This window comes from Salvelinus sp. IW2-2015, linkage group LG2 (assembly GCF_002910315.2).
Source record: "Salvelinus sp. IW2-2015 linkage group LG2, ASM291031v2, whole genome shotgun sequence".
NCBI classification, from domain to species: domain Eukaryota; kingdom Metazoa; phylum Chordata; class Actinopteri; order Salmoniformes; family Salmonidae; genus Salvelinus; species Salvelinus sp. IW2-2015.
In genome coordinates, this window is record NC_036839.1 from 35,164,848 (window position 1) to 35,183,540 (window position 18,693).

Below are 18,693 nucleotides of genomic sequence, written 5' to 3' on the forward strand. Positions count from 1 at the left end.
CTAGCCAGACACCTAGGTACTTATAGATGTCCACATATTCTAGGTCGGAACCGTCCAGGTGTGGTGATGCTAGTCGGGCGTGCGGGTGCAGGCAGCGAACGGTTGAAAAGCATGCATTTGGTTTTACTAGCGTTTAAGAGCAGTTGGAGGCCACGGAAGGAGTGTTGTATGGCATTGAAGCTCGTTGGAGGTTAGTAGATACACAGTGTCCAAGGAAGGCCGGAAGTATATAGAATGGTTGTCGTCTGCGTAGAGGTGGATCAGGGAATCGCCCGCAGCAAGAGCAACATCATTGATGTATACAGAGAAAAGAGTCGGCCCGAGAATTGAACCCTGTGGTACCCCCATAGAGACTGCCAGAGGACGGACAACATGCCCTCCGATTTGACACACTGAACTCTGTCTGCAAAGTAGTTGGTGAACCAGGCAAGGCAGTCATTAGAAAAACCGAGGCTACTGAGTCTGCCGATAAGAATATGGTGATTGACAGAGTCGAAAGCCTTGGCCAGGTCGATGAAGACGGCTGCACAGTAATGTCTTTTTATCGATGGGGTTATGATATCGTTTAGTCCTTGAGCGTGGCTGAGGTGCACCGTGACCGGCTCGGAAACCGGATTGCAACAGCGGAGAAGGTACGGTGGGATTCGAGATGGTCAGTGATCTGTTTGTTGACTTGGCTTTCGAAGACCTTAGATAGGCAGAGGCAGGATGGATATAGGTCTGTAACAGTTTGGGTCCAGGGTGTCTCCCCCTTGAAGAGGGGGATGACCGCGGCAGCTTTCCAATCCTTGGGGATCTCAGATGATACGAAGGAGAGGTTGAACAGGCTGGTAATAGGGGGTGCGACAATGGCGGCGGACAGTTTCAGAAATAGGGGGTCCAGATTGTCAAGCCCAGCTGATTTGTATGGGTCCAGGTTTTTCCAGCTCTTTCAGAACACTGCTATCTGGATATGGTAAGGAGAAGCTGGGAGGCTTGAGCGAGTAGCAGCGGGGGGGGCGGGCTGTTGGCCAAGGTTGGAGTCGCCAGGAGGAAGGCATGGCCAGCCATTGAGAAATGTTTGTTGAAATTTTCGATTATCACGGACTTATCAGTGGTGCCGTGTTACCTAGCCTCAGTGCAGTGGGCAGCTGGGAGAGGTGCTCTTGTTTTCCATGGACTTTACAGTATCCCAGAACTTTTGGAGTTAGAGCTACAGGATGCAAATTTCTGCTTGAAAAAGCTGGCCTTTGCTTTCCTGACTGACTGCGTGTATTGGTTCCTGACTTCCCTGAACAGTGCATATCGCGGGGCTCTTCGATGCTTGCAGTGCGCCACAGGATGTTTTTGTGCTGGTCGAGCAGGTCAGGTCTGGAGTGAACCAAGGGCTATATCTGTTCTTGGTTCTGCATTTTTTGAACGGAGCATGCTTGTCTAATATGGTGAGGAAGTAACTTTTAAAAATGACCAGGCATCCTCAACTGACGGGATGAGGTCAATATCCTTCCAGGGTACCCGGGCCAGGTCGATTAAGAAAGGCCTGCTCGCAGAAGTGTTTTAGGAGCGTTTGACAGTGATGAGGGGTGGTCGTTTGACCGCGGACCCGTGGCGGATACAGGCAATGAGGCAGTGATCGCTGAGATCTTGATTGAAGACAGCAGAGGTGTATTTGAGGCAGGGTTGGTCAGGATAATGTCTATTAGGGTGCCCATGTTTACGGATTAGGGTTGTACCTGGTGGGTTCCTTGATGATTTGTGTGAGATTGAGGGCATCAAGCTTGGATTGTAGGACTGCCGGGGTGTTAAGCATATCCCAGTTTAGGTCACCTAACAGAACAAACTCTGAAGCTAGATGGGAGCGATCAATTCACAGATGGTGTCCAGGCACAGCTGAGAGCGAGTGAGGGGGTCGGTAGCAGGCGGCAACAGTGAGAGACTTATTTCTGGAGAGATTAATTTTAAAATTAGAAGTTCAACTGTTTGGCATAGACCTGGAAGTATGACAGAACTTTGCAGGCTATCTCTGCAGTAGATTGCAACTCCTCCCCCTTTGGCAGTTTCTATCTTGACGGAAAGTGTTATAGTTGGGTATGAAATCCCAGAATTTTTGTGGCCTTCCTAAGCAGGATTCGGACACGGCAAGGACATCAGGGTTGGCAGAGTGTGCTAAAGCGGTGAGTAAGGCAAACTTAGGGAGGAGGCTTCTGATGTTTGACATGCATGAGGCCAAGGCTTTTTCGGTCACAGAAGTCAACAAATGAGGGTGACTGGGGACATGCAGGGCCTGGGTTTACCTCCACATCACCCGAGGAACAGAGGAGTAGTAGGATGAGGGTGCGGCTAAAGGCTATCAAAACTGGTCGCCTAGAGCGTTGGGACAAAGAATAAAAGGAGCAGATTATGCTGGGTAGAATAGATTCTGGGCATAATGTGCAGACAGGTATGGTGGGCACGGGTACAGCGGAGGCAAGCCCAGGCACTGGGTGATGATAAGAGAGTTGTATCTCTGGACATGCTGGTCTCAATGGGTGAGGTCACCGCATGTGTGGGGGTGGGACAAAGGAGGTATCAGAGGTACGGAGAGTGGAACTACGGGTCCATTGCAAACCAAAACAATGATAATGATAACTAGCCTGAACAACAGTATGCAAGGCATATTGATATTTGAGAGAGACATACAATAAGGCATAAAGTGATTGCAGGTCTTGATTGGGAGAGCTAGCTAAAACACAGGTAAGATAACAGCAGCAATAACAGGGTGCTAATCTAACACAGCAACAACAGGTAAAAATGGCGACGACTAGGCAGAGAGGGTCGGATTAACTACACACAGATCCTGAGTTAAAGCACAGAGCCGACAGATAAAACACAAATAAACAGAATGGAGTACCGTGAATTAATGGACAGTCAAGCAGGCATCAGCTATGTAGCCAAGTGATCATAGTGTCCAGGGGCAGCCGTAGATGGAGCAGGGAGGCCTCCACTAAGCTAGCACGCGGCGTTTAAAGTTAGTAGCCCGGGGGGTGGTCTGCTCAGACGGAGGGGGTCTGCTCAGACGGAGGCCGGTTGAGGGCACAGCGGGTGGGGTATACGTCTGCAGACCAGACGTGGTCGTGTCGACAGAGAATCCAAGCCGGATGGCGATGGCGAAAGAGAGGTGTGAATTGTAAATTAATTGTTTTGCTAACTGGTGCTAGCTTCGTGCAGTGGCGCTAGCTGCGCTAGCTGCAAGCTAGCTTGAGGATCAGAAGTAGTGGCTCAGGGATACGGCAGGAATCCGGCGTTGTTGTCGAGAGACAGTCCGATGCTGGTAAACTTGTGAGTAATATCCAGGCTAATAACAGGGCTGGTGTCTGTGCAGAAGGTAAAAGCTGCTAGCAGCGGCAAAAAATGGCTAAATTAGCTTGTAGCTGATTTAGACCAGTTGTGATGGATTGGCAGGGCTCTGTGTCGGCAAAAAAAGGTCCAGGCCAATTGGCAAAATATGTATTGTAGCACAAGAATTAGCCGGAGGACCTCTTCGGCTTGCCGGGAGATTGGCCTAGCTCGAGGCTAGCTCAAGGCTAACTGTTGCTTGCTTCGGGACAGAGACGTTAGCCAGGAGTAGCCACTCAGATTGCAGCTAGCTATCTGATCCGGTGTAAAGGTCCAGAGCTTGCGGTAGTAATCTGGAGATTTGGTAGAGAAAAAGCAGTCCGATATTCTCTGGGTTGATATCGCGCTGTGCAGACTGGCATGTATTGACCAAGCTGAGGCTGGCTGGTGTCCGAGTTAACGGTAAAGACCACTAGCAGTGACTAACTGATAACTAGCTAGTAGTTAGTTAGCTGGCTAGCTTCTGATGGGGGTTCCGGTTCTAAAGTATAAAAATAGCAGATCCGTACCACATTGGGTGTTGGGGGTTGCAGGAGAGTATATTCAGTCCGTAGATGGAAAGTGAGATTAAAATATAAACGGAAAAAACGAGGAAAACGATTATTTACACGGGACAAGACAAAACACACGTCCGACTGCTACGCCATCTGGGAATCTTAATTCCCGCTATGTATACAAAGCTGTTTAAACTAGTTTTGTTTCGCTAATAAAATGAAAACATTACTTTAGCATGTCAATCTTGGTGGGTCAAACTCAAAAAAATGGATCCATGCCAGCAATGCCACTACACAACAAGCGGTGCCCACAAACTGTTAGGGCCTTCATAAAGATGTCCCAACCACAGAGCATTCTTTTCAGCACCATGGCGTGTGACCACCCCCCCCAGTCTGTCTCCCGTATTCTTTCTCTTTGCTCTTGTTTTCTTTATTAGGATGCCGGGGGGCGGAGCCGGGAGGGTCGTCAGCAAAATGGGACACACCTGGGCCTGGGTGTGTCCCGGGATAAATACACCTCTTCCTCATTCATTGAGGAGACTCTCTCCATGCAGACACACTGTTTGATTTTGGTTGTTGCATTTTTGTGTCCGTTTTGTTTGTTTGCACCTTTCAACACCCCTCATTATCACATCTGTGCACGCAACCACTCACTTACACTACTGATTACATACACCATTGTTTATTCTATATAGGTCACTTCAGTTATTAAATATATTTTTGTTATTCCTTATCTCCATGTTGTCTCCCTTTTTGTTACGGGCTTCGAGCCGGTTCGTGACAGGAGTGAATCTTTACCATCGCTACACCTGGCTATCAGCGGAGCCTTGTCTGGCAACGAAACAGTTCATTCAGCCTCATTTACTGCCTTTTTAATAAAACATAGCTGATATAGATGACTTGCTTAAACGAATGTGGTTTCTACTGACAATTGAGATGTACAAACTATGGCATAAGAGGAGGACAAGCGGATAAGAGGCAATCCTTTATTTTGATTAAGACATTAATGAGCGAGCTTGGACAGACGTAGTCAATATAACTATTTGTTCAGCACTTTTTAAATGTACAACGACAGATTTCAGAACATGGGTCGTTCTTACATTATTCTCCCTGTATACAAAGTCAGAACCTTAGGATAAATAAAGGGGGCATATAAGCAGACAATGAAAGCTCTTACAATATTCAATGATGACATTTCTCTTAAACAGGTTAGACTACATGTGCACCGCCAAGTCAGAACAGTAGGCGAAATTAAGAGGGGAAAAGGGACCAAATTAGTAGGCTGATGCAAATGGGCTACTAACAGCTTACTACACAACATACATTTAGTATTACTTTCTTAGATACACTATACGTGTCTCCCTGGCATATTACATCATTTATGCAGCAGCGTACAATACATTTTTGGGCTCACCTTGTTGTGCTGTGCTCACTTGAACAGGAAGGTGGTGCGGCAGTCCTTCTTGTGTGTGAACTTTGTCATCAAAATCTGGCATTCTCTGGATTTATGGTGCTTTCAGGGCAACTGGGAACTCTGGGGAAAAAATCCAAGGTCGAATCATGACGTCAGTGATCTTCAGGTTGGAGCTCTAGAATAAGGCCCAAGTTCCTGACTTGGAATTCCGAGTTGGATGTTCATTCAAAACATATTTTCCGAATTCACAGTTGTCTTGAACTCACTGAAGTCTGAGATTTCCCAGTTCCGAGTTTCCAGTTATTTTGAACACTGCAGAAGTCATGCTGGATTGACAGCATGGCCAATGTATTCAACCCTTTCTGGCCCATGGTGTTGCATGTGAATGTTTATCCTTATCTTGGAAAAGAGACCCTTAAACCCAGACTTGGACCACACACCCGCTCCACTGAATAGCAGGCTAGTGATTGCTTTGCAACGCTTGCTGTTAGCCCCTGATTCCTTCCAAACCACTCATTGTTGGATTTGCGATTTCCAACATGTTGGGTAATGTTTATGTCCTATGAGCACTGATACAGTTGATCTATAATTTCTCTTCATATGACAAGGATTGAAAAGGATTTGCCAGTAGGTTTTCGACTTGATTCATTATGATGAATGCTTGTCTAGTTTGCTAGCTAATATTTTGAAACTATGATGTTGACATGATCAGTCCAATCAAAGCTATGGTAGATAAGACATTAAATCATGTTATATCTGTGGCCAATGACCTTGAGCCTTCTTGGATGGGCACTTTTAATGGAATTCTATAGCAGCACACAAGGGGCTTGAACTTTCTAGCTTTCCCTGTAGATTTTGCGGTGATGTAGTGTCCCCATGAGTGACCGAACACTGAGCCAATCACGGCTCAACTAGAGAACATTATCAACCCCTACACTCTGTATTTTCCACTGGCTGCCCCACCACAGAAAGCACTGAGCTAGGCTGAAACACCGGCATTTTGGAGCTGCCTTACTCAAGATAGCAAAAAAGAGACCATGTTTGTATGGTCAACAGTGAAGAGGCAACTCCGGGATGCTGGCCTTCTAGGCAGAGTTCCCGTCTAATGTCTGTGTTCTTTTGACCATCAACCTCTCCACAAATTTCTTGTTAACAAACTATATTTTTTTGCAAGTCGGTTAGGACATCTGTGTGCATGACACAAGTCATTTTTCTAACAATTGTTTACAGACAGATTATTTCACTTATAACTCACTGTATCACAATTACAGTGGGTCAGAAGTTTACATACACTAAGTTGACTGTGCCTTTAAACAGCTTGGAAAATTCCAGAAAATTATGTCATGGCCTTAGAAGCTTCTGATAGGCTAATTTACACCATTTGAGTCAATTGGAGGTGTACCTGTGGATGTATTTCAAGACCTCAGAAAAAAATTGTAGACCTATACAAGTCTAGTTCATCCTTGGGAGCAAATTCCAAACTGCTGAAGGTACCACGTTCATCTGTACAAACAATAGTACGCAAGTATAAACACCATGGGACCACACAGCCGGCATACCGCTCAGGAAGGAGACACGTTCTGTCTCCTAGAGATGAACGTACTTTGGTGCGAAAAGTGCAAATCAATCCCAGAACAACAGCAAAGGACCCTGTGAAGATGCTGGAGGAAACAGGTACAAAACTATCTATATCCACAGTAAAATGAGTCCTATATTGACATAACCTGAAAGGCCGCTCAGCAAGGAAGAAGCCACTGCTCCAAACCCACCTTAAAAAAGCCAGACTACGGGTTTGCAACTGCACATGGGGACATTGATCGAACTTTTGGAGAAATGTCCTCTGGTCTGATGAAACAAAAAATAGAACTGTTTGGCCATAATGACCATTGTTATGTTTGGAGGAAAAAGGGGGATGCTTGCAAGCTGAAAAACACCATCCCAACCGTGAAGCACGGGGGTGGCAGCATCATGTTGTGGGGGTGCTTTGCTGCAGGAGGGACTGGTGCACTTCACAAAATTGATGGCATCATGAGGCAGGAAAAGTATGTAGCAACATCTCAAGACATCAGTCAGGAAGTTAAAGCTTGGTCACAAATGGGTCTTCCAAATGGACAATGACACCAAGCATACTTCCAAAGTTGTGGCAAAATGGCTTAAGGACAACAAAGTCAAGGTATTGGAGTGGCCATCACAAAGCCCTGACCTCAATCCCATAGAACCAGCTCTGTCAGGAGGAATGGGCCAAAATTCACCCAATTTATTGTGGGAAGCTTGTGGAAGGCTACCCTAAACGTTTGACCCAAGTTAAACAATTTAAACGCAATGCTACCAAATACTAATTGACTGTATGTAAACTTCTGACCCACTGGGAATGTGATGAAAGAAATAAAGGCTGAAATAAATAATTCTCTCCTATTATTCTGACATTTCACATTCTTAAAATAAAGTGGTGATCTTAACTGACCTAAGACGGCGAATGTTTACCAGGATTAAATGTCAGGAATTGTGAAAAACTGAGTTTAAATGTATTTGGCTAAGGTGTATGGAAACTTCCCACTTCAACTGTATATTATTTGTGTGTGTGTGTGTGTGTACCTAATGTAGGTAATAGGATATAATAATGAATAATGTTGAACTAACATACCACCAAGGGAGACTTTAAAATCTACAACGATGAACACCTTGTGAAACAGCTGTGAAAACCAAGCTGGCAATATTTAATAATTTAAATATATAAACCTTTGATATTTTGGTGGTACAGGTGTCATAAATTTATTTTCACCAATTTTTTGTTTGTATGTACACTTACATGGCAATCATATACGGAATCATGGTGTGTGGAATAGAGAGGAGGTGGGTGCTATGTGGGTGGGATGTTCTGCCAGCCAGTCTCGGAAGGGGGGTGTGAAGGAGACTGAAGTCCAGGCACTGTAGCTCTCTTTCTTCCGAGTGTTTGCAGTACTAGTGTTTTTAGTTCATCTGTTTATCTCGCATATTATGTGCCCAGTATGATACAGTTAGCAAACTTTCTTAGCAGATAATGACAACATAACGAAAGCAGTAGCTGTAGATGATGTAATGAAAAGCTGGAGGGTGGTTGGTTATGGAGGACATCGGGTGGATACATGTCTGGGTTTTAGGCAGAAACCCTTAGTTCCTAGAGAACAGGAGCAGAGTTAAAGGGAACAGGGGAGGAGACAGAGACGTAAACAAGCAAACACACAGGTAACAGGTAGATTAGGTATGTAAAAATACAGATATTGATTGATTGAATTTAAAATAAATGTTCGATTAGTCATGCAATAATGTTAATGGCAGACATAGAAAAGAAAGAAGGGTTACCTTTCTGTAATTTTGTCATGTCAACCGAAGCTTAACATACTTTGTCTCACGGGCTTCACCGAAGTGTAGAGCGTCAGGGCTTTCACTGGTCGACCTTCCAAATGCTCCAACTGGAGAAGATTGTTGGCTTCCACCGAGGTAACTCTAGGAAGACATAAAGATAAAAATATCAGTGTTATGAAAACTATAACTAGCTTCAGGTTATTTTGTGTTCAAATGCATATAGTTATTATCTGAGATGTTAATATTCATCTTAACGGATGGTGACCCCAGATGGGAGTGAAAGAGCAACAAAGTTTCACACTTTTCTCTTTTCAGTCTTTTCGTTCTACTGAAGCAGTTCGTCACAGTCAAAAACACTGTCTTTGGAGAGCGATTTCTGAGGTAATGAATTTGCGTGGACCAATATGAGGCGAACTAGAACTGCCCACGTCCTCCGTCCTCAGCGACCGACCGCTACTAGGTAAAATGGAACCAAGCAACCAGCATAGCAACAGACGCTTTCGTTCATTACGTAGGCCAGTCAGAATTCTAGCAACAGCCCTAGCAACGGAAGCTAGAGAGCATCAAATCCCATTGTGATGCAGGTGGAGGGACACTTTTGTCAGGGGGACACTATTTGGCATGACAGGCCCCCAACCTGGAGGTGGCCCCCATAGAATTAGAATACTAGAATGGGAACGAACCTTCTTATGATGGCATGAAGGTCAGGAAATTGGTCAACCATGGCTTGCCAGTGCTGTGATATTGTGTGAAATAATGAATGTGAAGAGTTCATCTGCACTGTATGTTTGTTAGCTAGCCAGTTTTAGGGGAATGATTCCATTCAAACAATGCAGTCAATCCACAGACAAACACTGGCTGAAATCAGTAGATGATAGGACTTAGACAACGTTTAGTACTGATAGTACTGATATTGTATCATATAATAGCACACTCAGTTATGGTCTGTTTAAATCTATTTTAGAGGATATTTATACAGAAAATGTGTTTAAAACCCGTATAAACTGTATTTATGATGATTACTATTTTAGGTTGGAAATAATTATATTACCCAATTTCTGATATATCACATGCCTTTATTTTTTTCCCCTGTATAAGTAAAATCAGGATTATGCCTCGAAAGCCATTTATTCCAGTTACTGGTTTGGATTTCTCCCTGACCAATATGGCTGCCATTTTCACCCCATTCTGGAACTTCGAGTGTTTATGACATAGTCCCTCTAGTCATTTAATATGATCTCTATAGACCTTTTCAACTGTCAAAAACAATAACTCGATCTATTTGCACGCGTGTCCAAGAGGTTCCAAGTAGGACACAAACCCTATTCAAATTACAGCAGCTAGCATGCCAACCCCTGGAGAATGACAGCGAGTGTAGCAGAATGAAGAAAATCGGCACAAAATTGCAGGAGGAGATACTCCCGCAGCCGAGATGCTTACAGTATTAAAATACAGATACATTCATGATAGACAGGAGACGACAGTACTTCAAGTCTCGGGGGTAACATCACATCACAGTGACTACTAGAACTCGCCTAAAGCTCACCTCAGCTACAGTCACACCCCTTTCATCACAGTATAACTCAGCCGCCGACTGTGTGATCCGAGTCAATGTTGCAGAATTAAATACCCACAAAATTAATTCTGTGGGTGCTAGATTGACTCAGTTCACACAGTCTGCTCTGCTGGCTGCTGAGGTTTATGTGGAGAAAGGCGTCAGTGAGTGTAGCAGAAGGGTGAGTATGTATCACGTGAGCTAGTTGACAGGTGAATGCTAGGCTCTATCTCAATTCATCCTCCCTCGATTCCTCACCCCGCCTCCTAAAAAACTATTGGAGAAGGTCAGAGGGGAGGGACCTTGTACTTTATACAGTTGCAATACAATACAAGTGAGCAGACAGGATGCGGGTAATCAAGGAAAGACAAAGGGATAAAGCCCTAGTAGCCATCCTGTGGTGATGTCACCCACCCTGAGACCTAAAGTATTATCCTAGCCCAACCAAGATCATGGTTTTGTTATGATAATGGGTGTTGCTTTGTGGGTATGAAGTGCTGTTATGGACAGAGGTTGCATCCTAGGTCAGACATACAGGGTTTGCTACACCCACACCAATGATCAACAACATCAGCTGCAAATCTGTGCAATATCAGACAAATTGACTGAGTGACAGCCAAATAAAACATACAAACAGGGAATGTTCAATGACCAAAATTCACTATATATAATTCAAAGAATCAACACTAATCAATATCATACAAAGAACGCCTATTTAAATAGTTAGTGGGTTTAGACATTCATCTTACTCAAAAACAAGAGATTGAAAAATTCAATGAATAGTGTCTAATAAAAATGATAAGCAGAACGTCAGTGCTGGGCTGGAACAGAAACCTGCACACCCAGTAGCTAGATCAGTAGCTAGATCAGTAGCTAGGAGCAAGTTCGCCATGCATGTTCTAGGTCTATGCATTGTTACTTTTACCAGTATTTTTGTAGTCCTACAAGCAATTATAACAGTAAACCAGAAGCATATATAACCCATTGGCGATATACCCTTCAGTCTCTCCAGGTCTTGGAACGTTCTTTGGGACCATCCGCAGACAGGTTTTAACAGCTTTCACAGGTCTCTGTATCTGAGGTTAGGAGACATAGAAATTAGACCAGAACATGCTTCCTTATTTTCAAGCGATATAACATTTGATGTTCATTGCAATTGTGTTTTTGTATTTTCATAATTCTCTTTGGGACTGGAAATCTGTGGATTTGGTGTCACGCTGTATAGTGATAGGAGACAGGCACCGGAATACATAATAGGGGGTTTTATTTCTCCACCCAAAATAAAGTATGTCATGAAACGACGGGGACGAAGCCCAAAACAAACACGTGTGTGTGTGTGTGTGTGTGTGTGTGTGTGTGTGTGTGTGTGTGTGTGTGTATGTATACTTTAAAAATTACTTAAAAATCATACAATGTGATTTTCTGGATTTTTGTTTTAGATTCCGTCTCTCACAGTTGAAGTGTACCTATGATAAAAATTACAGACCTCTACATGCTTTGTAAGTAGGAAAACCTGCAAAATCAGCAGTGTATCAAATACTTGTTCTCCCCACTGTATATATAAACACAGGGATGTAACCCAAACAAAAGAGTGAGGTGTAAACCTCTAAATAATACACTGGACGAGATCCATAATAAGTGCACAAAAACACGTAGCACCAAAGCCGATACAACAGAGCACAGGTACTCACGACCAACGGACATGGGACAATAATCGACAAGGACAATGGGGAACAGAGGGCACATGCATACACATACTAATCAGGGGAAATGGGAACCAGGTGTGCTAATGAGACAAGACAGTCCGGGGTTGGTGGTTGTGAATCCAATTCAGTGATGCCTAGAAGGCCGGTGACGTAGACCTCCGAAGCTGGTGAACGGAATGAGCAGTAGTACCGGGGGGGATCCGTGACTATTAGCTAGTTCGCTTCACTTGTCATTTTTAGTAGATTAAGCTAACGATTGTGTCATTAAAAAAACAAATGTTAAATGCCTGTCTATCCTAGCTACCTGACATGATCTAGAATAGATGGTTAACTTGATAAACAACCTAACCATGTGCTACACATCATCCTGGCACTGCCACCTCCTGCTGCTGCTAACGTTACTATACATGCAGGCAATGCAGCCCGTTGCGATTAACTTTAATTTTCCCCAGACATAAGGACCATCGCATCCGCGAATACTATGGTCAAAAGTGCTCATTTTGACCTTGAGAAAACTATACTAAGTTAGCTTAGCTAACTAGCTGTTTACAAATGCACCAGAAGTTCTTTGGGGTGCCAGGGTTCACTTCCACTCCTTCTCAAAAAGCCATTAAAAAGGTCTATAGACAGAATGTCACGGCCCTGCCCGCCTGTGGGGAAAACGACCTGTGGTTACCTAGGTTACTCCATTGGCTCACAGCAAAAAATATATATAACGCAATTTTATTGTTGTCATGGGGAATTCCTTATTGCGTGGTTATCGACTCAGACTATGGTCACCCCCCCCCCTCGCCAGATAGGATATGAACACGTCATAAGCCATGTCATTGTTTACAATTACAGGAAATTAGCTGTAAAACTGCAGAATAGCATGAGATTAGTTATAAAATGGCAGTACACGAAACTGCGGTACGCCACTGCACACACACACAGTTTGGACCAATGTGACTGATTGCCTGATTGCCACCTACTGGAGAGCACAATGTGGATGTGAGGCCAAATACAGCCATTAGACAGTCACCACAACCAAGTGACTCTCCTCACCCGTCCTGATCACTAGAAATAGACTTTGATTTCGGATATTTGAAAAGGTCCTGAGAACGTCAATATATGCCTTCCTCGGCACTCAGAAAAAAAAATATTGCCCAGTGTACCTGGTGTGAAATGGCTAGCTAGTTAGCAGTGTGCGCTAATAGTGGGAAAGTGGCAAGTGGAAAAGGGAGAAGGTTGCCATATATTAAAAATACAAATTGTCTGAAAGGAACTGGCATAAATAGAAAAATACACTAGTTTAATTAGAGGACAAAAATGTTGACAGGTGCGCCATACAGGTTGCAAAATAAATGGGAAGATATTTTTGATTTACCAATTCCATGGCATATGGTTTATGAACTGGTACAAAAAACTACACTTGATTCAATACTTCGTTTTTTAATTTAAATTATTGTATAAAATTCTTGCCACCAACAGAATGCTATATATATGGGGCATACAACAACCTCAGCTCTGTAGATTTTGCTGCGAAAAGACAGAATCAATAGATCATTTATTCTGGTATTGCCCCCATGTAGCTTGTTTCTGGTCACAGGTTCAGGAATGGTAAAAAAATCACAACATGCACTTAAAATTAACCTTACATATCGCAGTGTTGGGCGATTTGGAAAGCCATAGTCAGTCTATAAATAATCTAATAATACTCGTAGGAAAGGTTTTGATCTTTTGCTCACAATCTATGACTACTGTACAATTAGAAAGGTTAAAAAATTATGTAAAATATTACAGCACAATTGAAAAATATATGGCACATGGAAACCAAACAAAGGTGGTCTATGGTGATAGGTGGGATGGGCTGAGAGTGGCTGAGGGGTGGGATTAAAGAGTTTATGTTTGGTAATGTATTATTATGTGACTGCTTTGTATAAAAGTACAATGTATGTCAAATGTGTATGCAAAATATATATGTAGAATGTATGTATATGAAGCAGAAAAGCTGTAAAAAATAATATTAAAAAATGTAGGGGGGGGGGGGGATAAAAATAAAGGTCTCAGGGCAGGTGACATCACCAATTGAAACACTATTAGCTAGCAATTTCACACCAGCACTGGGCGCGAACTCATGATGCTCAAAGCCAAAGCGCGCTGTTAACTGTTAACTGTTAACATTTTGAGTTGTTTCTGTTTTAACCGTGTAACCACACATAATGAATGCATCAAAAATAGATGTTCATCCATAGTACGTCAAATTTCAGAGGGAAACTATGAGACCTTGTTTCCTCACCACCATTTATCAAATCAAATGTTATTGGTCACATACACATGGTTAGCAGATGTTAATGCGAGTGTAGCGAAATGCTTGTGCTTCTAGTTCCGACCATGCAGTAATATCTAACAAGTAATCTAACAATTTCACAACAACTACCTTTTACACACAAGTGTAAAGGAATGAATAAGAATATGTACATATACATATAAGGATGAGCGATGGCCGAACGCCATAGGCAAGATGCAGTAGATGGTATAGAGTACAGTATATACATATGAGATAAGTAATGTAGGGTATGTAAACATTATATAAAGTGGCATTGTTTAAAGTGACTAGTGATACATTTATTACATCCAATTTTTTATTATTAAAGTGGCTAGAGATTTGAGTCAGTATGTTGGCAGCAGCCACTCAATGTTAGTGATGGCTGTTTAACAGTCTGATGGCCTTGAGATAGAAGCTGTTTTTCAGTCTCTCGGTCCCAGCTTTGATGCACCTGTACTGACCTCGTCTTCTGGATGATAGCGGGGTGAACAGGCAGTGGCTCGGGGGGTTGTTGTCCTTGATGATCTTTTTGGCCTTCCTGTGACATCGGGTGGTGTAGGTGTCCTGGAGGGCAGGTAGTTTGCCCCCGGTGATGCATTGTGCAGACCTCACTACCCTCTGGAGAGCTTTACGGTTGTGGGCGGAGGAGTTGCCGTACCAGGCGGTGATACAGCCCGACAGGATGCTCTCGATTGTGCATCTATAAAAGTTTGTGAGTGTTTTCGGTGACAAGATACATTTCTTCAGCCTCCTGAGGTTGAGGAGGCGCTGTTGCGCCTTCACCACTCTGTCTGTGTGGGTGGACCATTTCAGTTTGTCCGTGATGTGTACGCTAAGGAACTTAACTTTCTACCTTCTCCACTACGGTCCCGTCGATGTGGATAAGGGGGTGCTCCCTCTGCTGTTTCCTGAAGTCCACGATCATCTCCTTTGTTTTGCTGACGTTGAGTGTGAGATAATTTTCCTGACACCACACTCCGAGGGCTCCTCCCTGTAGGCCGTCTCGTCGTTGTTGGCAATCAAGCCTACCACTGTAGTGTCGTCTGCAAACTTGATGATTGAGTTGGAGGCGTGCATGGCCACGCAGTCATGGGTGAACAGGGATTACAGGAGAGGGCTGAGAACGAACCCTTGTGGGGCCCCAGTGTTGAGGATCAGCGGGGTGGAGATGTTGTTTCCTACCCTCACCACCTGGGGGCGTCCCGTCAGAAAGTCCAGGACCTTTTTGCACAGGGAGGAGTCGAGACCCAGGGTCTCGAGCTTAATGACGAGTTTGGAGGGTACTATGGTGTTAAATGCTGAGCTGTAATCGATGAACAGCATTCTTACATAGGGTGGGTTAGGGCAGTGTGCAGTGTAATTGCGATTGCGTTGTCTGTGGACCTATTGGAGTGGAAAGCAAATTTGGGAGTGGGTCTAGGGTGTCAGGTAGGGTGGAGGTGATATGATCCTTGACTAGTCTCTCAAAGCACTTCATGATGACGGAAGTGAGTGCTACGGGTTGATAGTCATTTGGGAACAGCAGACTTGGATAGGGATTGATTGAATATGTCCGTAAACACACCAGCCAGCTGGTCTGCGCATGGGATGCGGCTAGGGATGCCATCTGGGCCGGCAGCCTTGAGAGGGTTAACACGTTTAAATGTTTTACTCACATTGGCTGCGGTGAAGGGGAGCCCGCAGGTTTTGGTAGTGGGCCGTGTCGGTGGCACTGTATTGTCCTCAAAGCGAGCAAAGAAGTTGTTTAGTTTGTCTGGGAGTAAGACATCGGGGTCCGCGACGGGGCTGGTTTTCTTTTTGTAGTCCGTGATTGACTGTAGACCCTGCCACATTCAACTCGTGTCTGAGCCGTTGAATTGCGACTCTACTTTGTCTCTATACTGACGCTTAGCTTGTTTGATTGCTTTGCGGAGGGAATAGCTACACTGTTATGTATATCGGTCTGTTTCCGGTCGCCTTGCCCTGATTAAAAGCAGTGGTTCGCGCTTTCAGTTTTGAGCGAATGCTGCCATCAATCCACAGTTTCTGGTTGGAAGGTTTTAATGGTCGCCGTGGGTACAACATCACCGATGCACTTGCTAATAAACTCGCTCACCGAATCAGCGTATACATCAATGTTGTTGTTTGACGCTATCCAGAACATATCCAGTCCACGTGATCGAAGCAATCTTGAAGTGTGGAATCAGATTGTTCGGACCAGCGTTGAACAGACCTGAGCACGGGCGTTTCTTGTTTAGTGTCTGTCTATAGGCTGGGAGCAACAAAATGGAGTTGTGGTCAGATTTGCCGAAAGGAGGGCGAAGAGGGCTTTGTATGCATCGCGGAATTTAGAGTAACAATGGTCCAGAATTTTTGCCAGCCCGGGTCGCGCATTCGATATGCTGATAAATTTAGGGAGCCTTGTTTTCAGATTAGCCTTGTTAAAATCCCCAGCTACAATAAAAGCAGCCTCAGGATATGTGGTTTCCAGTTTACATAGAGTCCAATTAAGTTCTTTCAGGGCCGTCGAGGTGTCTGCCTTGGGGGGGGGGGGGGGGGGGGATATACACGACTGTGATTATAATCGAAGAGAATTCTCTTGGTAGATAATGCGGTCGGCATTTGATTGTAAGGAATTATAGGTCAGGTGAAAAAAGGACTTGAGTTCCTGTATGTTGTTATGATCTCGTTAATCATAAGGCATACACCTCCGGCCTTCTTCTTACCAGAGTGATGTTTGTTTCTGTCGGCGCAATGCCGTGAAGAAACCAGGTGGCTGTACTGACTCTGATAACGTATCCCGAGTGAGCCATGTTTCCGTGAAACAGAGAATGTTACAATCTCTGATGTCTCTCTGGAAGGCAACCCTTGCTCGCATTTCGTCTACGTTGTTGTCAAGAGACTGGACATTGGCGAGTAGTATACTCGGGAGCGGTGGGCGATGTGCAGCTTTATAACCCCCCATAGAAGGTTATAAAGCTGCTTTTACTCAGCAAGCACAATGAGGATTTCTCTCTCCCCCTATTTCTCTCCCTCTCTCTCCCAGTGTAATTTCCTAATGGCATGTCAGGTGGTGTGTCCGTCTAGCAAGGGATGAAGTTTTAGGTGTGTCGTGTGAGTTAGTGTTTGCTAATTAAGTGTGTGCATGCTTGTGTATGTGCTGACACAAGAAGAGGGCCTGCGGTATTCAAATCCACACACACACTCTGTTCCCAGCTCCTTACCTGACAGACATTGAGAGAACAAAGCTCTGTGCAGCAGGCACAGAAAGAGAAAGAGTGAGAAAGGGCGAAAATGAACAGATAAATACATAGCTGAATAATTGACAGAGAAATGCTCTCTTCAGCAGACAGGTATTTTAATCAGTGGCTCACTGTGCTCTTTCCTCCTCGGGCACATTTATTATAAACTGCATCCTGAGCTGGGAGATGAGATTTGACTCTAATTTGCAATGATAGGCCTGAATAACATCAGCCGTGTGCGTGTGTCATCCCTACCTGGTCATTATGAGCAGTCTGACTGTGTACTGTCAATGTCATCCTATGTGGATCAGTGGAGAGCTGAAAGCCTGTCACAGTAACACAGAACTCCAGGAAACCAAAGGCCTCTTTTAATAGAATGATGGATGGGATGTTTGCAATAAACCTCAAAGGATTTAGTCAGTGTGTTTCCAGTCTGTCTGGCTTTGTATGTACAAGGGACAGAGACTGGAATCACACCAGAATGTCTACCAGTGTGTGTTTGTCACTTTGGCTTGTCTCTCACATACCATCCCTCCATAGAGTATTTCTGTCCTTTTCTATCTTATCTTATCTATCAGTCAGAGATGATCAACCATATGCTAAGTTTTAATATCTTTTCATCTCTTCTCTCTCCTCTCTCCCGCTGTCCTCCTCTCTCTCTCTTCTTTCTTTCTTCCCACCCCCCTCTCTCAGGATGATAACTGGGGGGAGACCACCACGGCAGTGACCGGCACCTCAGAGCTCAGTCTATCCCAGGAGGAGGTGGTTGGTCTGTGGAAGGTACCGGACGACGGCCAGAGGCAGGGCTGTCGGCTCTACACTCCCCTGGTTCTGGGCTTCTGTGTGGGGCTAGTGGTCCTGGCCACCCCCCTGGCCTTCCTGGTCCTCCCGGCAGTGCTGTGGCCAGCCAGGCTGCAGGCCTGTGGCTCTGCCTGTGAGGGCCTCTTCCTCTCTGTGTCCTGTAAACTCCTCATTCTCCTGCTTGCTGTTTGGGCTATCTTCCTGCGCCAGGCCAGTGCCAGCCTGCCCAGAGTGTGTGTGTATCGAGCCCTCCTTGCCATGCTCACGCTGCTGCTCACACTCTCCTACTGGCTGTTCTATGGGGTCCGCATCCTCGACTCACAGGTGTGTATGTTTCATAATCGTGTGTGTGTGTGTGTACATCAAATTGTATTTGTCACATGCACCAAATACAACAGGTGTAGACGTACAGTGAAATGCTTACTTACAAGCCCTTAACCAACAATGCAGTTTTAAGAAAAATAAGTGTTAATGCATTTACTAAAATAAAATGAA

The 18,693-nt window shown here is 44.4% G+C and overlaps 1 pseudogene; it reads left to right on the forward strand.

Annotated features, from left to right (window-relative positions):
• Positions 1–18,693, forward strand: part of LOC111979025 (vang-like protein 1) — a 53,087-nt pseudogene that overhangs the window by 22,862 nt on the left and 11,532 nt on the right.